The sequence below is a fragment of the Meleagris gallopavo genome, chromosome 1 (genome assembly GCF_000146605.3).
Source record: "Meleagris gallopavo isolate NT-WF06-2002-E0010 breed Aviagen turkey brand Nicholas breeding stock chromosome 1, Turkey_5.1, whole genome shotgun sequence".
Taxonomy (NCBI): domain Eukaryota; kingdom Metazoa; phylum Chordata; class Aves; order Galliformes; family Phasianidae; genus Meleagris; species Meleagris gallopavo.
The window spans coordinates 57,618,557-57,646,279 of record NC_015011.2 but is presented as its reverse complement, the minus strand read 5'-3'; the positions used below and the strand labels follow the sequence as shown (position 1 = coordinate 57,646,279).

Sequence of the window (27,723 nt, the reverse complement as noted above, 5' to 3'; positions counted from 1 at the left end):
AGAGAGAGAGAGAGAGAGAGAGAAGAGAAGAAGAAGAAGAAGAAGAAGAAGAAGAAAGAAAGAAAGAAAGAAAAGAAAGAAAAGAAAAGAAAAGAAAAGAAAAGAAAAGAAAAGAAAAGAAAAGAAAAGAAAAGAAAAGAAAAGAAAAGAAAAGAAAAGAAAAGAAAAGAAAAGGGATGCTGCAAAATTTTATGCCCTGCTTGGAACAGGGAAAACCTTGGAATCTTGGACTGACTTGGAACAGTGAAATTCAGGGATACAGACACAAAAGGGCAAAACACTTTATCTTATCTTTGGTGCTAGATTTCTCTCAGGAAACATCTGAATTCATTACCTGGAGGAAAGAATGAATGCACATTTGGGAAAGCCTCAGATAGTGCCCAGCAGTGCATATCTGTAACTATGCACACAGCCATGTAGAGTGTCATACAGCCAAATCTCTTTTTGAAACTTTTTGATCATGAAGACCAAACAAGACAAAATAAAATTGTGAGTTTCAAGTGTCCTAAAGGCCTGAAACAACAGTGCTTCCAAAGCTCTTCTAACACTATGTTTTGCAGAAAACAGCAACAAAGGAAGATCTTCCTTGTTCTTCTAAACTCATCTGCAGAGTTTCCTCTCACAGGAACAGCCTGTCTGTGAATATTTAAATTATTTTTGAAGCAAATAACATGTTGCTGTAATAATCCATTGCTGATTTTGGTATCACTATATGATTTTAAATACCGTGCAGTAAACTGCTGATTAGCTATTGAGTTCCTCTTGGCACTGTACACATCAATGAAATTTGTTCCTGTCTGTAACAGGGATTTATGTTAAAAGTCTATTTCAGTTCATTATCCAATATGACATATTTGTTTCGTTTTGTGAAATATTCAGGCCAGGTTTCTTGATCTGGAAAAACAACTAAACTGAAGACAGATTTAGTGGCATGCTGCAATCTCATTAGCATAATATTAGGAGGGGTTGCTTCTCAATGAGGTTTTAACACACAACACAGCTCTCTTTTTTTCATTATTCTTTGCATTCTCTCCTACTGATGGGCCTGTAGTAGGAGATGGATCTTAATTTGCAAGAATTTTCAGCTCTCGCCCCTGTACGAAGACAAAATGTCATCTCTTGGCTCCTCTATTTATTCAATAACAAAACTCCCACCCTATAAGCATTTATTTTTCACGAGAAAAAAAAAAATTAAAAATGGGGGTTAAAAAAGAAAATCATCAAGCCTTTCCCAGCCTGTCTCAATAGAAACAAAGAGCCCACTCATGAATGACCAACTCAAGAAGGCAAGTAGTCAACTTCTAGAAATACACAAGTCCTGTACCATGACGACAAGACACTTGAAAAGACAGAAAGCTCTAAAATCGCTAACAACATTGTTTTCATAGAGGCTGTAAACCTGAATAATGTGGTGCTGCAGATGAACTTGCCTAGTTATTGGCAAACCAAAGGAACGGATTCCCTTGCGCTCTTTGGGAAGCAGTTTGTAATTCATGGTAATTCCTGCTGAGTAGCTCTTGAAGAACTTTGACAAAGATAGACAGTGAAGAAAATGTATCAAATCACTATTGCAATATATTAATAAAACAAATGGGTTTACAGCAATTCCTGCTTTCTTATACAATCATACTATCTAAAGTTATTTCCTATGCCAGCTTCTTTGGGCCTTCATCACTTACTAAAACCAAACATAAAACAGTATCAGTTTTGTTGTTTGCACACTTTTCTTCTTCTCTGGACTCTGCAAAATCCTCTCTATAATTTGGGAAATCAAACTTTTATACAATGCTATAATTCCCGGTTGTACCTCTCTTTCTAACAGGAGAAAGACATCTCTGTACCCTTTTAAAGTCTAGATGGTATAGAGTAGACTTGCTCAATACATATTTTAGCTCTCTCCAAAAGGATTTTGCCCACTAAAAGGTATTCTTCTTTTTTATTTGTTTGTTTGTTTGTTTGTTCTGTTTTATTTTATCTCGAGTTTAGTTAACCTAAACTCGAGATTGAAAATCTTTCACGCCTATTTCAGTCAAGATCACTGCAGTACATAATTTATATTGTTCTTAGGATGCCCCTTTTCTTATTGTTAAAATGAATGTCTCTGTTTCGTTACTCAGACCCTGGTGTTACTGCTTGCATTTCTACCGCTTCACACCAACTACAGCAATGCACTATGAGGGCGAATGAGTGTACCTCTGCTTCTGTCCAGCCAGTTTAAGAAGCACAGTCCATTCCAGAGCAGATACCTGATCTGGTTTAGTACAGTTATGGAAGAATTTATTGTTGAACCCAATTGATGAGGAGAAAACAAACAAGCAAAAAACTTTTTCAAAACTCCTTACGCACAAAAATGAGACTGAAAAAATAGGTGTCTTCTATCTCTTCATTAGACAGCTCAGAAGAACAAACAGACCCAATTCTTACTGTGACAGCAAGTATTATCATATTACAGAATCAAAGAATTGCAGGAGTTGGAAGGAATCTCCAGAGATCCAGTCCAACTCCTCTGCTAAAGCACTTCTCGACAGCAGGTTGCACAGGTAAGTGTCCAGGCATGTCTTGAACATCTCCAGAGAAGGAGACTCCACAACCTTTTCAGGCAGCCTGTTCCTGTACTCCATCCTTCTGACAGTGCAGATTTTCTTCTTTGCATTTGTATGGAACTTCCTGTGTTCTAGTTACTACCATGGCAGTAAAATTAAAGCTGTATATTTGGAACTCTTTAACAAAAGGAAAGCAAATTGGGTAAAATGTGAAGGTGCAGGTTCATATCTCACACAGTAATGATGGGACAATAGTACATGGGAATTTACTACAAAAACATTTGAAATAAAATTAGAGACATTTGCACTCCTCCTACACACAGCCAGTTCTCTCTCAGGCTGGTAGTGCAGCCCTGCATACAGCAGTAAAAATTACTTGAGGGAGAAGAGATAGAAAACTAAAAGACAAGAAGAAGAGGAAATTGTTCCCAAAGTCTTCTCAGCCCTGACATCTAGATGCCACTGGATCTAAACTGTGTCACAGCTTCCCTGCAGAACAGAGATCTGGCTTTAAACACTTTTGAATAGATCACCTTTTCCTCATGGAGAGTGCTGCAAGTATGTTAGTCAAATATTTTCTGCTAAAACATTTTTCAACCAAAATTTAGGCATTTTAGAGAATAAGTAGGAAAGAGGTAGAGCAGGCCTTCCACAGAAAATGTCTATTACATCTGAAATCTAAAATCTCTCTCAGTAAGATGTGGCAGTTCAGGAACTGGGCTTCTCTGGCAGATTGTAATACTTATCTGGCTATTCTGTCACCTTTTACTATGGGAGCTGTATATGGAGTGTCTCCTTTTAGACTGTAGATATAACTATCTGTAATTTCAATCATCTTCTTCAGCATTTACCAATTATAGGGTGAAAAGGAAAATCTTTTTTGACTGTTAAGAAAAGTCTCTCTTTTTTTTTTTTCTTCACTAGACTTTCTATAAAAGATTATGACTTTCTATATTAAAAAAAAAATTAGAGATTTACTGGTCAACTGATCCCACAGATACTCACATGAAATTTGTGCTTTACTGGTAGCAAAATATATCAGGATTTTTAAAAGTAGAAGGAACACTTTGAAGGGTGGTGAGTCTCAATCCCAACGTTATCAGTCATGATAATAATGTGACTTAAGCTAGTTTAACCTTCCCTGCACCTCACTTTAAAGGCTCAGGCTACTTACCAACATGAAGATGATGTTATGATTATTATTCAAAATTTCAGGTATTTGGTGTTATATTTCTGAGTTCACTGTACACAAAGATAGTAAAAGGTCTCACGCATTAAGATTACAAGAGATTTTCTTTTTCAGCTCATCAATGTGTAGTGAGGTATTAAGATAGTTCAGGAGCAGTATTTAAACATTGGCAAAAAAATTCTATGGGAATTTCAGACTGTATAAAGATCTATGCCATAATGCAATGCACTAGAAGTGCTTACTATTAATTTCCAATATAATCACTCAATTTGATAAATATGAACCAAATACCTTCATGTCTCCAAATACGAATTAAGCCCGAATATATAAGTACGCTATTTTATTTTTAGCATACTACATTAAAAAGAATGACCTTGAATAAGAATAAATAAATCAATAATAACATCACCTTTGGACTTGGATATGAAACAAAACAAAACAGCACCTTTGGCTGTGGTATGTAACCTTTTTTGCAGAACCACCTTTGGAGTTCACAGAGAGGCAATGTTCCTAGGTAGGTTTGCTTTCGCAAGCTGTAGATACATACTGAAATTCGCAGAATTAAATATATGTAAGGTCTCAGACCATATTACCACATATGCTAAATATAATTGGTAATTAAAATGATGTCATCTGAAACTAATTCTGGCCCCTTCACAGTAAGTCCTTGATTTGAACTCACATCATACTGGCCACGTGCATTCCAATCTGTATCTCCTGCCTCCTTCTTCAAAGCCACACAGGTGCCTTAGTGTCACCTTCCATGCTGCCCCTTCTGCCCAGGATGTGCTGTCCAAGACCATATGCCAAGGTACCTTCCTTGTCAATGCTTGCTTTTTGTGCTGCCTGTAGGAATGAAGATAGTTAAAATATGATGTCAAATCCATATCAGAAACACGCACCTCCCCGAGCTAACTATGAGATCTTTCTTCTATCACCCTATGACCCTTGTTATTCCTGTCTGTATCGTACTGTTCTGGTTTGTGCTTTTCTTTCTTTTTTCCTTTATGCATTCTTTTAAATTATTATTTTGTATTTGTTTGTTTTTCTATTATTTCTATTTTATCGGAGTACCATAGAATCATAGAATCACCAAGGTTGGAAAAGACCTAAAAGATCATCCAGTCCAACCGTTCACCTATTACCAATAGCTCCCACTAAACCATGTCCCTCAACACAACATCCAGTCTTTCCTTGAACACCCCAGGGTCGGTGACTCCACCACCTCCCTGGGCAGTCCATTCCAGTGCCTGACCTCCCTTTCTGAAAAGTAATACTTCCTAATGTCCAGCTTGAATCTCCCCTGCCGTAGCTTAAAGCTAGCATGCCGTAGCTTGAGTAGGCATATTAGGATCACAATCTACAGACTGAATTCTTGGCAGACTTCTGGCCACATACACAGAATATTCAGCACAAAACAAACTTAATGATTGTGGAACCATTTTAGCAGTTTTCTTTCCTGCTGATTCTGTTCATGTTAACAGCTGTTAAGTACTAGAGATTTTTGAAAAAGCTATCTTCCTTATTCAGTTACTTAACACTGAGTGAGGAGCCTATCTTTAGGCACATGTTTCAGTCTTTCACTTATTGATTCAATTATTTCAAGATAAATGAACTGCAAGTTTTATCCCACCATCATTATCTGCACCATTAATCATCAACAGCTTCCATTGATGAGTGGTTTTCAGGTTTCCCTCCCTTCCCTAAATATGCAATTGAAAAGAACAGCACTATAAACGTTCCTCCATGTCACAGAAATTAGCTCTGGGCATCTTATTTGGTATGGCTTTGAGCCTTTTCTGCAGGTGCCACTTCATATTGCTGAAAATGTGCTTTTCGTTCAAGAATCACGACAAGCGATCATGACAGCAGCAGTAACAAACTTCATGACAGCTCCACAACTCTTAAGTATCCAAAGCAGAACAGCAGGTTAAAATTGACTTAAAATGAACTCCACGTTATTCAGTCAAAGTGAACACTCTTATGTCAATGGCTAAACAAAGTACATAATTTTATGATATGATCAAAAGCAAACTGTACTGATGCTTTATGACCTTTGTGTCCCATTCTAAAAATCCTCTGGGAACCTCAGAGTGTGCAGGTAAAAATAAAAAATAAAAGAGAAAGAAAATTAGAGCATTTTTACTTCTATTTGTAGAGTAACACCTTTTTAGAGACAATATACACACCAAGACAAAGGCTTTCAACCACACAGGTTACTCTGATGTAAAATGAGACAAAGTTTCTGAGAAAGAAATATTATGATGCTTTTACAGGCGAGCAAAGTGGCACATGATCACCAGTTAAGGTAAGTAATTTCAAACATGGAAGATTAGCCACAATATTATATGTATGGGTACTACTGCAATCCATGGGAATGCCTGTTACTTTTTTGGAAAATCCTTCACCTATGTGCCTGAAAAAAAAAGTAAGTCAGTGACTTTCTCGGTGTGGCAGATGGTGAACGTCACTGAAGAAAGGGTGCTAGCCAGATTTTGTGGTATGACATGCACAAAGTCATTTCTGCTCCCTAGAGTATGTGCATTAAGTTTATTTGTGCTCAAACAAAAAATCTTTGTCCTTCTACTAACAGTTCCTCAAATCCTGCTGCCTTACTGCTCACAACTTCTATTTCAGCATGTGTTAATGGAAAAGATAAGGATTCCGATTTTAAGATGTTGGCAGAAAACAAATCCATATTTTGTTGCTCCAGTGTCTCCTAGAACAGATTGAAAACAACCATTTAAATCCTATCCTGAGGACTGTAATAGCAGCCAAGAATGCTTAAAAGAGGTTCCCTATCAAGATGCTGTTTTTCTTAGGCAGTGAGTCATTATTATGAATCACGGTATGTTCATCATTATGGACACTTGAAGTCTGGTAATCTTTTTTATTTGATTTCAAATTATTAAAATCTTTAAAAGGAAGCACATATGCAACTAAAAGCACGCTAATGAGTAGTAGCCTTTGACAAATATGTTAAAGACAAGGTGATAACATTAATCATCGTGCTACTGTGAATGTAAATAACTGTAATTATTAACGTTATTTGTTAAGTACAGAAAGTGTGATTTGTAAGACACTTATCTGTACAAATTGCTCTGTAAATTGAAACTGACTTCAGACATCACCAATGCTGTGAAGACACATTGGCCCTAGCAGTCATTATTGCTCAAAGCACAGGTGGAAATCAAAGGTAGACTCACTATCCTTGGAAGTCCCTGCCAGAATAGAGATATGGCAGGTAGTTCTTTTTCTTCTGCTTAGTGCTAACTCTGTTTTTAGGAAGACAATGAATGTGAGCAGAATGATCATGGCTCAGATGCTTAAAAATAGCAAATTTGTAGAACAGAATTTAAAAGAAAGGTTTTCTCTCTCAGGAAGTACAAGAAGGGAAAGGTCCATATCTGTAGTATCCATTCCACAACAGAGACTTCTGGAGCCAAGAAAACAGCAGAGAACATTATGCTTAGTAGAACAGTCATCTGGGAGTTCTGGAAAACATTGGTGAGTTTATCTAAGATGAGAAGAGTTGACAGTGAAGATACACCATTTACAACTTCCACAGTACCAGACAAAGTGAATCACAAGCATGATTGTTCTGTGGCTACTTAAAGCAATACCTGAGAGAGTACCAGTGCACCCCAGGAAATAATTTGTTAATGGAAAACTGGTGGAAAAACTTCTCTACCAGTATTTACAGGGAACATAATTACTCAAAAATATATGTGTTCATGTATGCAAATAAATTTCAAGCAAGACTGGCCTTAAAAATGGAAATAAAAATGTTGATGAGAAAGAAGAACACATCCAAGACAAAGCAAAAACACATCCATTGAGAGACTGGGATTCCCTTACTAAGGAGGAATTTTACAGAGTGTAAATATTGCCAATCTCTAAAACAAGTGAAATCATTAAAAAAAAAAAAGTGAAAAAGCAAGCAAAAGCAAATTAGAGTACAAAAAGAGTATCCAGATCAGTTACCTCTATTAGGTTGTTTCTTATGTTATGGGGAAGCATAATGGAGAACTAGCAGAATATTCCTGAGGAAGGCTGTCAAAACCATTTTAGTATTAACATTTATTATGGTATGCCATTAGTCATGAAGTCAAGGATACACACATTATACAGACACAAAACACAGCATAATGTCTCTGGAACAAACCATCAGATAGAGAGATTGGTAAAATTCAGGACTTGCTTTAAAGATTAATCTTGGCAGTCCAGAGTACAATTGACAAGAGACAAGTGCACAGCTGTAGTAGATTAGAGCCTTCTAACACCAATGCTTGTGATGCATCAGAAGAGGCTTACAAGCGTATCAAGAGGAAAAAGGAAAACTTCATTGCAGTTGAAGGATCTTTTATTAAAAGTCAGAAGGATGAGTAATGAAACAGGATGGTGTTACCACCAGTGAAATGAAAAAGAACTGACAAACATCTGAGCCAGTGGCAGTAGTTTAGGGATAGCCGAAGGAATGGTCGCTTAAATTTGATATTAAGCTTGGAAGGAAATCCTGCAGTATGTTGAGGGACTGTTGAGTCTGGCACAATCAAACATGGATCTATTTCCACAATTACTGAGCCTACAAAAGGCTCCTGTACAGCAATGTAATAGCACTCCCCTGCTTCAGCTTACCACTGCAGCTCTCCAGACACACAATGCTCATTGAAAATCTTGGCAGAGTGCTTTTTTGGGAGCCACAGAAGAGAACTTTAAACAGACCCAGAAGGTCCTTTTTTGTTGTTGCTTTGGATTCAGGTTTAGTGGAAAGAGCAATAGGCAGAAAGCAAGTTTTAAGGAAGCAGCCTGAAATGTGAAGAAAATACAACACACGGCATCCAAAGAAACTGTATCAACAACATTTCCATTTCATATGTTTGGATGAATTTCACTGAGAGCTGGAGCAGAAAGACATTCTTCAAAAGCCTTTACGCAAATGTCTCCAAATTTGGTAAAAAGGCATCTTTAATCAAATCACGTTAAAAAAAAAAAAGAAAATAAGAAAATAAAGAAACAGAAATTCAATTACTACTGAGCATTTTAAAGCTGTATATCTAAGCCACTTGCTTAGTTTCTCATTTTGCAGTGCAGTAGTGTTTACACTAGTAAAGCCAGAATGAACAGTTGTTGTTTTTCTCGTCTCTTCCTTCTTCCCCTAGAAAAAAGGACTGGTCAATGCTACACAAGCCAAAGTCTAAAATACTTTGTAAATCAATTCTCCGGAGGGAGGAAGAAAGGGATGAAGGGTGCTGGAGAAAATGAAGCAATCATTTCACAATAAAACCATGGAGATAACACACTGAAGCGCAGCCAGAAGTGCCACATGCCACTGTAAACAGCGTGAACAAGTCTATCAGTATAGTCACGAGCAGAGGCTGGTGTCGGAGAGGACACAGATCAGGAAGGTCACAGAAGGTCCTGCTGCTCCCTGGGGGAGCAGTCGGTGCCACAGATCTGATCCATCTCAGTGCATTGGGGTTATGTCACCATGGGACCAAGGATTCAGAATACAGCTATGTTGTCTTATCTAGCAAGTTTTATTTCTGGCTGACAGAACTGGCCTTTTGGGTCTCCAAAGACGCAAATCCCAGGCTCCTTTGATTTGTGAAACTGGAAACGCTTGCTATAATCTCAGCTTGTTTAAAAAATAAGCATGTTTCTATCCTTGTTCTATCCTCTATCTTTCTAAATTATCTTGACAACATATACTGACTGACAGAGTTGAAAGTGCTGTAAGTGTTTTCTTATAATCAGGTTATTTTCACAGTCAGGACAAACAAGTACCCGGAACTGACCTTGGAGATCTCTCTCAAGTCTTTTAAAGGATCGCACTGTTCATTTCAGCTGTGAGGAACAGCACTGCTCTGACTACCGGGTCCAATTGCAATTGCTCACAGCTGTAACAACTCTAGTGTGCAAGCAGGGTGACGGCAAACCACTAATTCCAGGCCGGGGCTGTGGCCTGAGAGCTGGGCATAGAGGAGACCTTACAGCAGTCTTGTTCCTCTGAAGTAAGTACTGAAAACCTCACTGGGCCCAATAGGGACCAAAGAAAAGAAAACACTGATCACAACCACCATCCTCCTGCAGATAAACTCTCCAAGACTGTACAAACCACACAGTGCTCCTGTCCAGTGCCTGTGAGCAGGGCAACCCCAAGGAGCCCACATGTCCACTCAGAAATAACTCCTGCTAAAACTCTGGGTAATGGAGGGTAGAAAGAAGAGAGAATTAAAACTTTCTCTACTGAAAAATCCTTTCTCTCACCAGCTCTGACACTGAGCACTCAAGTACTAGCGCTGCTGCTTTTCAGAATCCCAGTCCTACTCCTCTGCAGCCACAAATACTGTGAGAAGCAATGGGTGAAAGCCTTATTTCTAAGGCAACTAATGAAAAAAAGTGAGACAAAATGCTCTCAAAAACTGAAGAGTAAAGCATAAACACAGTTGCCTGTAGAGGGAATTATTTGGATGTCCAGTAAGTACTGTGATTTTCTACTTTTCAAAGCTGAGCGCACACAGCATGAGGGCTTTAAAAGTTCACCCTGATCCAGGCTATCTGGATCTGCCTATATCCAGAAACAGTTTTTGAAAAGGAAGGGATCAGAAGGGATCAAACGATACTGTCTCTTCCTTGATTCTGGATGATTAGTAGTGTTATGTTCAGTAAATTTGTTCTAATGTTTACTTGCACTACCACTACAATACCCCTCGATTCTATTATTTACAGTCACATTGCCACAGCTCTTTTCTTCTACAGCTACTCTTATTTTATTTGAAATATGGTGACATGAATGAACTCTCATAGTAGGATCATGTCATACCAGACAGTACAAAGAATTAAAAACACAGTTCAAGTCCCACAGTTTTCCAATTCTGAGTGATTTTCACAATCTTTTATTGCATTTTATTCTATTATTGACCCATTTCATGTACTTCATTCTTTTCATATACCCAAATTTGCCTGTCTTCTGATACACCCCTTCTCTTTGCACAAAGTGTACCTTTTGTAAACTGACAATTTATAGGCCCTTACTACAAACCCTTTAGAACTGTATAAATAAGGTTCTTTAACCCATGTAGCTAATTAAGATGTGATTGGAGGCCCCTTTATGTCAATAATACCTGACAACAACCTCAGTGAGTAATATAAAAATCCTTCACCAATTAGATCTTGCTTACAACTTCACTGGATGTTTATTTCCAAAATATTGAACGCCTAATAAGTAGTAGCTTTCCAAACTCATGCAGCCATCTTACTGTAGTTCTTCCTTCTTGGTGCATAATACATTATATAATAATGCACTTTATCAAAAGCTTTTTTTTTTTTTTCCCCAAGTAAATTTTTTTTTTTTCTTTGAATTCAGCTATTCTTACAAACAAGAAAGATTGAAATCAAGTAAGGATGGCATGAACACTCTTAATTCAATCTAGTGTACTATTTGAATGTATCTTCCTGTTTGTGCACATACTACCCCTTTAACCAGTTAATTAGAGGTGAAGGAAAGATAACAAGGGTTTCTTACCTTTCAGTGTTCAGGGAAAAGGAACAATTTGGCTTTTGAAGAAAACTGCATTGAAATAGAATTAATTTAATTTCTTCTGAAATAGGTTTCCTACTGTACTTTCAGCCAGGCAAAATCTAATTTGGTAGAATAACAGATCAAAAGATCAGCATACAGTTTTGACACTGTTCTGAGAGATAATATCTAGTAGATTACGTGAAGTGGTCTATTAGTTTTCAATTGTCTGCAGAGCAAAACACAGGACTATCTGTTTAATAAAGCAATCTCAGCCTTATTTTCTTAGGATTCCTAGAATTAAATCTGCATGTCAGTTGTGGAGTTCAGAAAAGAAGAAAATAGCTCCCAGACAATGCATGGAGTCACAACTCCTCTAGTTGAAACTGATAGTTTTCTGGAGAATCCTCTTTGTTCAAGAGACCCATGATGACAATGTCTTCAAGAGTCTCTGAAAAATTCCCACTAATGAATGTGCATAAGTACTAAAACGCCATAGGGCAGAATGCAGAAGTAAAAGATCTTGACAATGTGAGCAACTGTTTTCTAAGATTTTACTTATTAATTTCTCATGTTATTATTGTGTTATCCATCTGTGTAACTAATTAATCTATGAGGAAGGAAGATAAAAACTTTGTATACCAATCATAAGATTCTGTGCTCTGAGATCTATGTGGGTACAAGCAAGCTTCAAAAGTGGACAAGTGATTCTGAATTAGAAGGTGATTTGGACGAATTTCTTCTACAGACCTGAGTCACTAAAAGGTATTAACTGATTGCATCAGACCTGAAAGGCACACACATAACATCTTTCAGATCTATAAATCATAAGAATATGAAATGTAGGGACATGGCTGAAATCAACATTCAAAAATTGAAATGGTAAATGGTGTCAAATGCCAGAAGTATGTGTCTCCACCCCCTTTGCTTCTTTGCAATTCAGCAGCTCAATCACCAGGTCCAAACATAGACAACAACCAAATTTCTACCACGAAAAATAAAATCCTTTTGAAAAATAGAGAGAATGACCAAAGGAATTGCAAGGAGACTAAGCTCTGTAGTTGTAACAGACAGAATATATTTATAAAAGCCAAGACCTATTAATCTGACACAAGTTCATGCCAAAGCTTTTCTCAGAGTCCAATGACTCTGAAAAAATTTCAAAATGGTCCCACTGCTGTCAGCAAAACAACTACCTGCATGATGCCCAATCCAAGGCACAGCGTGTCATTTCCATGTTAAATTTTCAAGTCCTGATGGCTCGTGACAGAATAGCACCACACTAAAATATGCTTGCTATCACAAGTTTTTGTTTATTTGTTTTAAAGGGAATGATGAGACACAAGACCCACAGAACTTGCCTTAGAGAATGTTACAATTTGGAAAGCATCACCATTGATGAAGACAATCTCAGACAAATGTCCTCAGCTGTTACATAGATCACTCAGGATTTCAGAAAGCTAAAAAAATCAGTATGGCATCCATATAGTCATAGAAGTTGTCACTGCATATGCTGGAGTGCCAATTATGTTTAGTATAACCTAGAGATGTACATGTCACAACAACTATTTGAAGCTGCAGCTAGTCTAGCAACCATTAACGAATTACATAGATTTTCTAAAAAGAGATGATATCACAATCCATCATTATCAAAAGATATCAGGGTAAACTCTTCCATTCAAAGTGCTTCAAGAACACCTTTAACCCTCACCAGATTCACTAAAAGTAGTCTTGATTCCCTCAAGAGCTGCAGTCATACACAGGAGTAAAAAAAAAAACACATGCAAAGCTTTTGCTTTCATCTGCTTTTTTTGGATGTAGCCAAGGTCTATACAGGTGTATGCCAGATGGGCATGGCTAAACCGTTGTGTTGACAAGTGTAATATTTCCAAATGTTTTGCTGTTTTTCTTGGACAGTCTTCCAGTGAATGCCTAAGATATCTGCCATCTAATTCATTAAATCCTGGAAATTTTTAAACTTGTCTGTGGAAGCCAGGAGAAGATGAGAATATTGCATCTGGGACTGGATGTTGTTTTGCTGGAGTTTGAGGTTTTTCTCCATTCTGTCAGATAACTGGTGTCAGAGAAACCAAGCTGTATGAGAAGATTTAATGCATCCTTTGAAATTGATGATTTTCTTTGGAAACAGTGTGCAATGCTGGCTTTGTGCGCTAACAGTAAGCATTGTAGCTGGGAAGCGAGAGCGGATGGCAGTTCAGACAAAACAATTAGCATGATGAACAGCATTGGGACACAGTAGATGGAAACACAATACCTGGGGCAAGGTGCTGTGGGCCCTCCTCTGGAACCTGAGCTGCAGGGCAAGAAGTGTCTGGCAAAAGGAAAAGAGAAGTAGCAGCCCCAGGTGGGAGATGAGCAAATTGATTTCTGATATATTTGGACCATGAGCAGAGGAACTCATCCTGAAGCCACTTCTTTAGGCACCCACTGGCAATGTAGTTCTATCAAAGCCTCTCCAGACACATATGCCTGTTTCGGTTATTTGTTATTTTTGTTTATTTGGTTTTTTTCATAAGCATTTGCAGAAACTTAAATTCAGTGCAAAATATTAATTCATGTATGTTTTGGTTGCTTCAATAGCAATGCCTCCTATTTTATTACATGTTTATGTATTTATGTTTATGTTTACTTGGCCCATGATATCAGTGGTGGATGTTGGTGATATGGCAGTAGAGGTTGAACCTTCCCACCAGTATTCCATTACATCCTGTTGCTGTGTGACAGATGGCAGCAGAGGAGCAGACTGACATGGAAGTGCATATAAAACAAAGGTGTGTCTATAATCACAACTCTATGCTCTAAATCAACACTGACAAATGATGCTAGTCTTATCAGCATGACTAACAAGAACCAAGATCTCACTAACAGAAAACCTAACATGTAGGCTGGAGTTCTTCAATTTTTTTTTTTTTTTCCTTCAGAATACACCAGATTTTCTAGCAGACAAAGTTGTATCCTTGTCTAACTTAGACAAGGCACTGAGAATGTTGAGATGAGTGGTGTTCTCCACTATTCACGAGAAATATGGTTTGTTTTTTTTAATGGAGTGAAATTTCTACTTAGACATCTAATCTTCACGTCCTAGGATATAAAATAAGCATGAAATAGAATTTGTTTCTTATTAGAGTTGTATTTATCTTAAAATACACCAAGAATTAATGTAGATTTAGATAACTGTGAATTCACTGACTTCAAAATCCAGTGTATTAGATGTTGCTGCTATCCGAGAACCAGCATCTACTATGCCTATCTACACTAGACATATTTATCAGCACTTCTTTTAATGTCCTCCAGAGTAGCAGTATCTTTTCCCCATCTGAATAGTAACTCTAAAGTAATTCTACATTCCTTCGTCTCTTTTGCATAATTTGGCAATTATTGAAGTACCCAAGTAAACTCTTCTACTCTACACATGGCACAAATTTTTCCAACCAAATCTCTTAAGAGTTTCTTCAGACCTGAAGCTTTGTTGACAGTTGTTGAATTCCTGTATTTCTAGGGGATTTATTACAGCATTTCAAAGTGCTTAGATCTCCTGCGCTTTTTGAAGACCTGCAACTTTCAAATGCATTTATTAGAAAAATGGAACACTGAAGATTCAGGTGATTCACTTTAAACTGTAAATTTACACATGCACATACACACAAAATTTAAGCTGCCAAAAGCAACCCTGTCTTAAGCAACTTCTTATATTGTTTTCATGTGGATATGTCTTCCAGGATGTGCAAATTGAGTCACGTTTTTCTTTGTCTTCTAAAGAAGAATCTAAAATCAGATTTCTTATTTTTTTTGTTAGGGCGTTTTTTTTTTTTATTCACTATAAATGATCATCAGCTCTTTTTTTTGGCTGTTTTGTTTGTTTGTTTTTTATGTTTACTTGTTCTTGGCTAATCTGACAAATCAAAGAGGTGCAATCTGCATATAGTTATCCTAAAGTATTTTTTTTTCAATGCATGTGATGAGTCCATGTGTATATTTGCAAGTTTTCTCATAATTAGGTCAGTAACATACAACTTAGTGGAGATGAGGGAATGCAATCAAGTTTGATGCTAACATCTATAGTAGAATATTTGTTCAAGCCCATGATTAAGAACAGCATCAGAACTTTGTGCTATAGATAATTTTCTTGGCTAATCATCACACTTCATAGCTTCTCCCCACAGATTGTAGTGGAAGGTGCTAAATAAAATCTGCAAACACATGACTGGCTGTCTTCTCCCCTTCCATTTTATGGATACTTGGATGAGGATTCTAATAGAGGAAATATAGACAAAGTATGGTCTTCTATCCTGAGACTAACTTCACCTTTGTATCTTTCATTGATAAAGACTTTTGCACATTCTCCTCAGGAAAGTCATGTAACACAAAAGTGTATGACCTGGTTTTCATCAGGATGTAGGTGGTAGTGTCTAATTTTTGTTTATTTGCTCATCTTTCCTGGTCCCATTCTTCATCAAAATCAGTAATGGTACCACTTACCTTGTCATTTTATGCACCTATCCATCTTTACTTTTACCTGGTCTTTAGCTGAAGTTTTCTTCTTTCTTTTTTTTTCCTGTTTTCATTATGTTAGATTCCACTACTTCCTTTCCAGTATGCTGTGGAAACAGTAGACATGTAACAGAATTCTCATTGCATTACACTCTCCATGTTCCTAAACCTTTTCTTGTTTACATATTTTAACTCAAGCAAACCTCCTGGGAGGAAGACTTTCTGGAGGTACTAAAACAGCTTCGTACCACCAGCTTCAGTGTCTATTTTATTCATGTACTCCCTCCTAGATCATCTTTCACAGTCAATTATTACACCTACAAACTCATAGCATTGTCAGATTGATAGAACGCACTGGAGACCCAACAAGTAAATTTGCATCACAGAAACAGCTTGTAAGAACAAACTGATGGCTAATTAGACAATACTACTCTTTACAATCTCAAGCAGAGTAGACATCCAGTAGGGTTAAACAGCTCATACATGTAAGGTACCCGAACTCCAAGTCACTCCCTTGAAATTCATTTGACTACAGCTCAAAAGCATCTCAAATCCTACCTTTCTTTTCATAGCTTGCACCTCTTATCCAAAAGGGAACCATGTCTCACTACTCCCAAGTCCACATCCCATATTAAGATCCACATTCAATCAATCCCAAGATTTTTTTCTTTCTATCAAGGAAAGATTTTTCTTAACTCCTTTTCTATTGAAGTTCACTGCATAGAATTACTTTTACCTCTTCAACATAAAATTTTCAATGAAAAGTGAAACAAAACAGTATATAGATGCACTGGATACACTGATCTTCTTTACTATCTGTGTGTAGAATTTTGAAATTCCTGCAATTAATGTGCTAGCACTTTTTAATTAACAAAATTAAAGCTATCAGTTTTTTATAATTATGGAATAATCATTTTATATTCTCTAACTGTTATGACGAATTAACACATCTGTCATCTATTCTTGTTGTTTTTTCAGATAGAATGGATGTGACTTGAAATGGTATAGAACTTACAGCTTTGCATCTTCAGGTAGATGGCGCTATTCTGTGACAGTATATTTTCTCCTTTTCCAAAAGCTTCTTTTAATTCCAGAAAGACATACCATTTTCAGAGCACAAAAGTGACACAGGAAGCTAAGTCTTGTTCTTAAAAATATCTGGGGGATTCAGAAGCTGCTAAAAGACAGCAGTTCTTATTTACTTCACTAGATTAGGTACATTTTCAATGCTCATGTGCTAAATATGGCATGTTGAACAAAGGTTTTCTTCTGTGTCAAACTGTAATTGCCTGGTGCTTTTGTAATATCATTATAACTTTTCACTCCACATTTTAACCTCCAGGGTGGATTGAGATCCCCCAGCTTCAGTTGAAAACTGATTGTTTGACAATAGCTGTGAGTTCTGGCAACCATGGTCATGCTAGGATTTCACGTTCTTGGAAGAGGGCTACCCTTGTATCTCTTTCACTAGACCTACAGGCATGTCAGATATTGCAGTTGATTTGATCTTTCTATAAAGGAACTGGGTAAGGCTAGAAGATGTTGGCAGAGGTGAGACAAATCTCATTTTCAAGAAATGACTGCTTTCCTGAGCACCGGCCCAGACCACCAGCAGAACCCATGAGCAGGCCAGCTGCCAGGCTGGATACAGATACCAAGCCCCTGGGCTTCTGTGAGGGTGAGGTCAGGCAGAGGCAGAGGATGCATGTCTGCTTGTTGTTTTCCAAAAGGCTATTAAAGATCCCTGGAGCTTTCTAGGCTATACTTGAAAAAATTATTTCACTAATCCTACTTTCTTTTTCTCCAGCCACGTCTTCTCTTAATGAAGTCGGACCCATATTAAGGTATTTTTCTGTGGTGAAAAGGTGGTGAGGCCATGGCACTTCCTGCAGAATCCATACTTCTCAGACTTTGGAATCCACAGCACAGCTCAACACCAGGAGCATCTCTCCATATCTATGAATTCTGCTGCGCCTATTAAATTGCTGTGGGAGGAGGGAGAAGGCACCAGAAAAAACAGCTTCCAAAATCTACCTGAGAAACAACCACTTCTATTTGTTTTTGTGCAGCCCAGGAGAGAGGAGTCAAGGAAATTAAGTGATCTGTCAAAAAATCAAACAGGGTCTTTGTGACTAAGCTGGTCTGCCTAATCTATATAAATATATATATATATGATCTATATTCTATATATGATCTCTCTATCTGTATATGATCTATATTCTACACCTTTCTCTGATGTTGTGGTCTTATTTTTGATGCTCTGCCTGGATTTTTAGATTTTTGATTCTTACATGATCATGCTATTGCTCACTGGTGACTGAAATTTTTCCAAGTAGCGCAGGAGTGCAAAATTCTCAGTGCAGATTCTCAGCTCCATCTCTGGTATAGTTTAATCTCAGCTAGCCAAGCAGCAAGGGGTCCCTCACACACATTCTATTTTATATCTTTTTACACAGTTATCTTTGCACTATAACTATTCCTTCCTCATGCTTTGATTTAGAATCTTGTGGTAAATATCTACACTGATCACTGATTTAGAAACAGTGAAAAAAAACTTTCTTTTCCAGAAGTGCTGAAACTCATCTATTGCTGCTGCACTCACATTTTACTGTTTATCCTTTGCTAACCTCGCCTTAGTATGTCTAATCTGTACATCACCACCACAGTCTCAGCTGAATATAAAGGGTTTGACTGAATTCACTCAATTAGTAATTGCATCGTTCAGAGAGCTGTACCAAAATAAACTTGATTTAGCTGGCAGTTTAAGTAGCCCATTAGCAGCACTTAACAATTACCACTTATGGAAGATCTCTATTCATTGGGGATCATCAAGGCTTGGAGTGAGTCAGGTAGCTCCAGCTCACACAAGTCAGTGCTGGCAGTTCATGTATGGAAAAAGTCAAAAAGAAAAAAAAAAATCACAGGGCAAAGTCCAGTTAGAAAACCCAGAGATTTATTGTCAAATCACTGTCTGGGGGACAAAAAATTCCTCTTCTATTGGCATTACATGACAGGGCAGTCGATAATTGTTTTCGGGAGAGCTACTGTAGTTTGCTTGAAGGTGCAAGAAAGTCAGAAACTTCCTCTGCTTCCTCACTTTCAGACTGTGTTCATTTAATATGGAGAGAAAATAAACCAGACAGGTGAAAGTTGCTCAAAAACCAAAAATAAATCTTGGTTTTGCTGTGGTATTCCCATGCCTCTAAAGTCACAGTAACATCTGATAAAGTACACCAGGAATAGTCAAATATTGTAACCCCATGTTCCAGCATATTTTATTTCACTGTCCCTTCCTCAATGCACATTACTGTTTTTCACTTTGACAATTACAGGTGCAGGAAAAGCCTGAAATCAAAGCCTTACCATTCTCTTTACAGAGGATGCCACCTGGGTAAGAGAGCACTGACAGCCCTCCATTAGCCCTTTGCACAGTGTTTCTTGTAAAGCAAAGATTTACCTACAACTGAATAAGAAACTCCAAGAAGGCAGTGGATCATCCACCATATAACAAAACCAGGGTGTCAGCAGAAGTGCAGGTACTGGCTGGGGAACGGAAAGGGCACCTATGGAATGACTTGGATTCCTTCCTACCTGCAGAGGCTGAAGGCTGTGGGAGGGGACTTGCCACCAACATCACTCAAAAGCCGTTGGGAGAAGCAGCAGTATATTGTAGCCACTCACTGGGAAACAAGCTGAGACCCCACAGCTGCAGACAGCCTTCAGCACAACCCTGAAGAAACATGTCACTTCAAATGAACTAGATGCTTTTGAGAAAAAGTCTAAAAAAAAGGAGAAAAAAAAAGCCTAGAAAGAAAACTTTAACAGAAAGCACAGATCTGATAGATTTCTGAAGAAGAAATAGAATGCATTTGCAGGTGGAGACAGTCTATTACCCTGTGAAAACAGGAATAATGCCACTTCTATGCATAATGGGCAATGAAACATGAGGATGCAAGGCAGCAAGAGGCCAGAGTGACTTGGGAGCCCAGGATAGAAAAGAGATATGAAAAGGGCAATGCATATAAATAGATGCATCTAAGCATATCCTAAGTATTCTGCAATCTGTTAACTGAACTCAGATTCTGGGAGAGAAGGTATTACAAAAATAAACAAACAAAAAAAACAAACACAGAAGTGAAGAAAAGGAGAGGAGTAGGGAAAAGAAGATAAGGACAGTTACTTCATCACTGTACCCTACACAAAATTTTCAGGTGAGGGGGAGTGGGAGCTGTAGAGCTTTAAATTCACGTGGTAGGAAGCATCAGTACTGTGCTTCTTGTTGCTACTCCAAGAATAAATACATCTATGTGAGAACTAGCCCATGTGATGCACAAATGTGCTTCACTGAAGGAGATGTCATATAGATCACAGATAATTCATTTGATGTGGCATTTACTTGGGTAACCATGCAATTTTTTGCAAACAACAAACTAAGCAACTGTAAAAAATTTGTAGTTCATTGCTCTCATCTTCCCTGTGGTTGAATAAAAACTTTTTTTTTTAACGTACTACATAACGTTTGATCCATTCATGTTTTTCTCTTTTTTTTTTTTTTCCCAGTTGCTCTCCCATCTACACCATTTATGAGTGCTCACTGCAATCCATTCGTTCTTCATTCATAGAGATGGGGGAAAGAAATATGTCCAGTAGCCTGCCTGAGATGGAGATGGCATTAAATCTCTTTAAGGAACCCAGTGAAGGTCTTTCAGAAATGCCTGCCATTATCAGTTTGGCACCTTTTTAAGAAAAAAATGTTTATAGAACCTGCAGATAGGTAGACAAATTGAAACCACATATTTGTTACAGATTATAATAGAAGATCCACTGTTTGGTCTCCATAAGTGCTCAGCAACCACCAATGAATGTCAGTGGGTGCCAGTTTTTCCACGTGGATGAATTCAATGACACCCCTTTGCTTCATATACACTTCCATGTCAGACACCATTTTATCAGACTGCCCCTCAGGTGCCATCTGTCACACAGCAACAAAACAAAATAGCATATTGGTAGGAAGGTTCAGACTCTACTGCCACACCAGCAACATCCACCTCTGATGTCGTGGGCCAACATAGTAAAACAGGAGGCATTACTTGCCTTGTCCTTGTACAGAAATAAAGATACACGAATGCCTAAGATTTTCAAAGGAAATAACCTATAGAAATGCATAGGATATGAAAAACAGCACACACACATTAAAAAAAAAAATAAAAAAATCAGAACAGACTGGTTTGTCTGTTGGTTGGTGGTTTTTTGGTGGCTTCTTTTTCCTTTCCTCTCTCTGCAGTGCAGCAGTTGTGCATTTGGTTAAATTACTCAACTCAAAATAACAGCTCTGCTTGTTATCATGAAAGGGCTGAATATAATGTTCATAAAATCAAACTACAATGCCCACACACTATGAGGAACGTATTTGAATGCATACATCTAGAAAGCTGGCAGATTGGTGATTATTCCATGCATACCAAAACCTGCTGGTAGTGAAGCAACTCCACAATCTTCTCCTCATCTTATATCCTGTATGCCTCAAGAGGTGTTTTGAAGTGTTTTCCCTGTGCTTTCCCTGTAATGCAGTAATGCCAGTGTTTAATGCTGATTATACTGGAAGTGCGTCTGTCCTGTGAAAAATTCCATATGAATTAGAGCTTAGCAAAATCAGGTGTCTTCTAATGTTCCCCTGTTCTTTCATACAAGATAAAAGGCATTATTTGCAGAAGAGAGAAAGTCTAGTTAGAAATACTATCATTTTGTGTGGCATTAGGAATTCAGGATGCAATAGAAAACAAACCCATGCTTTGGGCAAAACAGATTTCTCAAGCATAGATGGGCCTCAGCAGTGCAAAAACTTTTTGCCTCTCCCTTTAGGACTTGATTGTGTTTGTTCTCGTTTCCTAAATATAGACGGAATGTTCTACAGCATTAAAGACACTGTCCTATTCCTGACACTCACACAAATCAGGGAATTCTTAGTGAAGAGGGGACGAGCAACATTTAGCGGTAGTGTGGTCAGCACCTAGAGTGGGGCCCTGCCCATTCAACCACCTACAGAATATCTGCAACAGGTAAAGAGCCCAAGGAGAAGATTTCACAGTCACCCTCCTGCCAGGTGGGAGCCACCTCACTTATTCAAAAATAAATTCAGAGAAGGGCAAATAGGAGCTGACCTACTGCAAAAAGTGATTCTGAAAATATGGAAACTCATCTGTACTCCATTCCTTGGAAACAGTCATTTTAACTAGGTAAACCACTTGTACAGTTATTGCACAAATTCTCCCACTCTTTGATATTTACCACAGCCGCCTTTTATCCTAGGTATCCTTAGCTGTGTTTGGAGCAGACATTTTGCTTCTCTTTTAGTTACTGATGATCACCTGTAGCCCTTCTGTTGTACACATAATCAAATAAGCAAAAGGTTAGGTAATATCCAGGCCACAACTCTGAAAATCCCAACACCAACTTTCTTTCTGGTTCACCAGTAATCCCTAATAATAATAGTAATATAATCTATGAGTTAAATTCAATTTTAACTACAATAATTTCTGTTGCCAGTAGGCAAACCTCTCCTACACAAACTGAAGTTCATTATTTCTTAGTGTTTCAGAAGACTTAAAACTTGCTGACTAGTTGTTCTGTTTCATTGCATTTAAATGCATACACAAGAAAGGAATTAAACATCTAGAGACCCACATCAACAGATTTATGCCAGCATATCCCAGCTTCTATAGTGACTTCTTTCTAGAAGCCATTGGGACATATGAGTAGGCAAGTGCATGAACATAGAAGCCAAGCAAAGCTTACTAAAGGATCCTAAGTTGGTCACACATTATTTCTGTATCCATTCATATTGTTTTTGCAATGCTTGTAAGTCTATATAACAAACTCTAATTATGGTTTTATGAACATCTAGAACTCAGTAGATAGCAACTGTTAATACTCTTAACTGTTTATAAATGAAGGCTTACCATTAATGGTAATCTTTAAATGTTACATATGACTATCAAAACTATAACAATGGCAGAAACATTTACATCAGAAAAATTCTACAGAATCTGTGATCCCAAATAAAAAACAAGGTAGGACTCCAGTGTTTGGGCTTCAGGTTCCCAAATGCTAAAACAAACATCTTCCTATGTTGTCTCATATCTTTTCTGCTTTCAAAAAAACCAGTCTGGGGGCTCAGAGGAAAAGAGATGGATTAAATGTTGACTGAAGCTCTTAGATGTCTTTCAGGAAGAAGTTCAAATGCCTGGTGCTGGCCCAGAGGCCCATAAATAACATACATTAAAATGGAGATATTGCAAACAGTCTCCTACTCTTTGATAGGCATCACAGTGAGGTTGCTGTGATTTTCTGTTTTTGATACTCACATGCTCATCCTTTGGACATTCTTCATATTAAATTCATGCTTATGTCTGCTGTTTGCAACAAGTTTCTAAAGCAACAAAGAGATTGAACAAATAGTTTTACTTTGCACAAGATAATAGGTAATTCAAAACATCTTTTTTTAAGCAGAATTGGGTCATCTGCACATCAAATTTTGCAAATGACACTGAGTCCAAGAAAAGTCAACATATCCAGCAAGACAATAACAACAATCCCAAAGTGCTGTAAGCTCCCATTAATTAAGAGGATCAGGGCTGAATGTTAGGGGCGTGTAAAATATCCTGCTGCCAAACATCCACCCATTATAACCACAGGGTGAGGAAAAGACTGATCAACTGTGAGTTTATTGCCAGAGAATACAAACACCATATAGTTTCAGCCAAGGTGAAATTCACTTCTATCCCAAGAGTCTTACTGGCACTTACATATATGGCAGGCACATCATACAGTAGGCTCCAAGAGGTTCTGATCCACAGCTCAAGCCAATAGAGAGACTGCTTATGAACAATTTTAATTCCTGCTTTAAACTGAAGCTCTGTTTTTCACTCGATACAAGTTAGAAAGCAAGGGCTTGATCTCATTAAGATACGAGTGCCTATGATTCCCTGAACTTGACAGGATGAGACCTCACTGGAACCCTTCAGTATTTAAATGAAGTTTATAAACAAGATGGAGGTCAACTTTTCACACAGTCTTATAGGACAAGGGGGAATTGTTTTAAACTAAAAAAGGGAAAGTTTACGTTAGATATTAGGAAGAAATTTTTCCTTCAGAGAGTGGTGAGGAATTGGCATAGGCTCCCAGAGAAGCTGTGGATACCCCATCCCTGGAAGTGTTCAATGCCAGGCTGGATAAGGCCCTGGGCAGCCTGAGCTGGTGAGTGCCAGCTCTGCCCATGGCAGAGGCTGGACTGGTTGGACTTTAAGGTTCCTTCCAACCCAAGACATTCTATACTTCTGTCGTAATTCACCAGCATGTAAAATGAATCTGACATCTGTTAAGCTTTATAGAAACAGAAGTAGCTTATATAAAACTAATGTTTATGAACACCAGCTGGTCACCAGCTTCTTGAAGACAAGAAGCTCTTCTCCAAAAATTCCTTTACTCTATGGTCACTAAAAGATCAGAGCAGGATTAGGCTAGACCTCTCAGGACCTTCACAAATGAGCCCTTGAAGTGATGTATATTTGGAGCCCTGGAGACTGAAGGGGGTGAAATGAGCAGTGTCAGTCTGGGTCAGACTCCTGAGAGGAGGAGCATGCTACCAGGGCTGAGGTGCAGTGAGCAGGCATCTCCTCACCCAGCACACTGAGGTCAGGAAGCAGCTGCTGCAGGTGGTGCTGACAGCATGACAGCCCAGTGACACCCAGGCTGCACCCAGGTGACACAGTGGTGTGGCAGGACATCAGGACAGCCACAGAGTTTCCACATCCTAGCAGAGTTTTTTGCTCCCACCCTCTGTTGCTCCCCCATGTTGTAAGGAGCTGTAAGGAGTACACTGCTCTGTGCTTCAGCATGTGTACTATACAGCCATAATGCACCCAGACAACAGCGCTGCCATGAGCTCCTGTGCAGACGCTTATTTGAAGAAAAAAAGGATAGCTTACACCCAAAAAAGTTTAACTTGACTGACATGTTTTGCTTGGAAAAAGGAGATGTTTGTTCTGCCTCACATGCTGTAGGCCTAGGTGCTCGCCCTAAGTGCTGCTGGAAGATTTTCCCTTGTAATACACGCATGAATCAGCGGCCAAAGAACAATCACACAACATGCTGCTGCTCTGGAAGACAGTAGCTTAAAATCAGTGCCTCTTCAAGTCTTAGTGCATGCTTCAGGACAGCCTAGGGCTTGATCCTGCAACAGCTCACTCACCAAATAGACACCCATTGAGACTCACTTACATCCTACACTAGGCAGGATTGGGCCTTTGACATTTTCTTCCACTGCCTTGTTTTCTGCTTCCTGTGTATTCAGGTGTTATTAATTTCTAACTCAGCTGGTGCCTATGTTTAAGGGTAAGACTGATCTCAGCTGTATCTGAGAGTAGGATAACAGCAGCTTTGCAAGCTAGTTGCAACAGTATCAGTAAATCCTATGGACCCTGTAGATGATAACTATTGTTTCTGAGCTTCTGATCTTTGGTACCTTGTGATCGAACTACACTTTTTACTCCACGATACCCAAAGTCTTTGTAAAGAAATGTCACTTTCTTACCAGCAATCACTTTGAAATATTTCGGTCATCATAGGTCTTACCACTGCTGCTTATGACTCCAGGATCTCTTGAAAATTTTGGTCCATTATGTGGCAAACATCTGTCTCACCCTCTCAACCTCCTCCCATGAGGGACACCAAGTTTGCAACATGACTGTTCTAGAAGTCCTTCTATTAAACTTTGTGATGTCTAGAAGTCCAATCGTAGAAGAAAGTTCTGTCTTCCACATCAAAGCATCTCTATCACAGTTTACTCCTTTATGATGATTCACCTCAGATCTCACTGCAAATCACAGGTCCTTTTGTATGTTGGGTATCCTGGATGTCAGGAAAAAGGACCAAACTCAACCAGGGCATGCAAGAAAAGCTAGTTGAATATGGCTGGTTACAGTTTATTCCCAAATAAGGAACAACAGATATTTCCAGATCAGCTTTGGCATGATCTTGATGAGCTTGTTCAAAATCCTACACTGCATCAGTTGCCTTTAGAAAGAGATGAGAATGTAAGAAGCAGAGAAAAAAAAGAAGAAAAGATTAGTAGATATTTGTCACTTGGAAAATGATAGTTAAAACTATAGGAAAAAGACATTGCTCTGTGCCCTGTTGAGGAACAACACCTGATAGGATAGGTGTAATACTTTTAGTATTATCATCACTTGACTAATCACTGTTCACTTGACTAATAAGATCTCTATACCTACGCTATTTCTCCACTATCAGCTATCAGTCTACCCATTTCAATCCCAGATATTACCAGAAGAGTATTTTAGGTGACTAAACTCAAGTGTCTATGAAATTCCAGACTGGTTAGCAGCTATTATTAGAGAATAAGAAAGTTATCCCATAGGCTCTGCATTATCTCTGCTAGCACTGTGCAATACTCCATAGTTTAGGAAACATATTAGATGCCTTTATTTAGGAACTTGAATTGCTCCCTAGGTGACTGTTGTAACCACAGTTGGAGTCTTTGTCCACTGTAGCACTGTTACAAATATTGCCTTTTTTTCTAGAAGCATAGCACAAACAGAAACAGAAAACCCTTTTCTTCTGGTAGAGAACTAGGATACACACTGCTGATTACCCTGGGAGGTGGTCCATAGAGGTCATAGTAATTTGATCGATGTTCTCTTCCGATCTTGCATGAGTCTTGGTGACATGGGATTGCTATCCAATATCTGCTATCAGATATGAGAAGTTTTCTGAGCCTTACAGCACAATTTCTGGATGCAGGTTAGGAGCTAACCAGATTGACTGCTTGTAAGGAATGCCTCCTTTTCTGTCTCCTGTGGCTAAAATTATGACAAATTTTGTGCAATCAATCCACCCTATTAGGCACTAGTAGTATATACAGTATCTCATTCTCTGTTACCCTCTGCTTTTTGGAGAAATCAAAGTATAGAAAAAGAGTACAGAAGAACTTCTCATAATTTTTTTTGAAGAATGGAACAAATAGCAGCTTCCATCTTCTTGTTGGGAGTATAAGGAGCCAACACAACAGAGATCCTGGACAGAAGCACAGAGACATTTGTGATCAAAAGGATGCCACTGTTCAGAAGACTACAACATCACTATAGCTGAGGTTTATGCACACCTACCGGGAGACCCACAGTGACTTGTACTTGCAAAACTGTTTTTCTTAAAAAGCCTCTTTTGTACATCTGAAGAATGGAATTATTGGCACGTCCTGTTAGAATGAAACAGAGGTACCATTGTCATGGAGCTGCTTTAAAAAAGATTCCTAGACAGAAAGAAAAACAAGTGGAGTCACAGTTGGATCAAAAGCAACTGAAGCTCTTGGGCTTGCATCCATTAGCTGGAGGTGAATTGAAATAAACTCCCCATTCCACAGAACTTTGGCAACCTCCTGGGAACTACACTCACCTCCAAAGCTATAAATAAATAAATAAAACCAACAAGTCCAGACCTCCCACTCCATCCTATTTGACTTAATAGTCAACACTTGGGTGGTCCAACTCCTAAGCCAACCTCTTTTATGACAGTGGAAAACAGTAAATTATGCTTGGGAAAATGGAATATAGTTCCCAAAAAGATAGGAAAAAGAAACAGAATATAAGAGTAAAAGCAATTTAAGCGCTCAAGGAACAAGAGAGCAGAATGAAAGAAGTTGTGTATAATTAAACTTGATACTTTTTTTTTTTTTCAAACATCCCAGTCTGCAATAAAATTGCCTGGGACTGTTGTCTGCCCCCACCACAGAATCTCAATGATTCCTGATGTGCCAAGCATTGAACACCTGGCATTCTCCATATAAGAAAGTTAAAACCCTTCTTCATCCTGCTAATACACATTTTCCAGGAAAAAAAAAAGAAAAAAAAAGAGCTGTTGTTGAGGAGAAGTGTTAAAAC

At 38.3% G+C, this 27,723-nt stretch overlaps 1 long non-coding RNA gene across 1 annotated transcript; it reads right to left on the bottom strand.

The window, feature by feature from the left end:
- Positions 1-2,555: 2,555 nt before the first annotated feature.
- LOC104911689 lies at positions 2,556-27,464 on the bottom strand. Its single transcript, XR_004160830.1, has 4 exons — positions 26,953-27,464; positions 25,359-26,860; positions 23,131-23,195; positions 2,556-4,578 (listed from the first exon to the last, which is right to left on the bottom strand). It is a non-coding gene; the product is annotated as an uncharacterized LOC104911689 (long non-coding RNA).
- Positions 27,465-27,723: the final 259 nt, after the last annotated feature.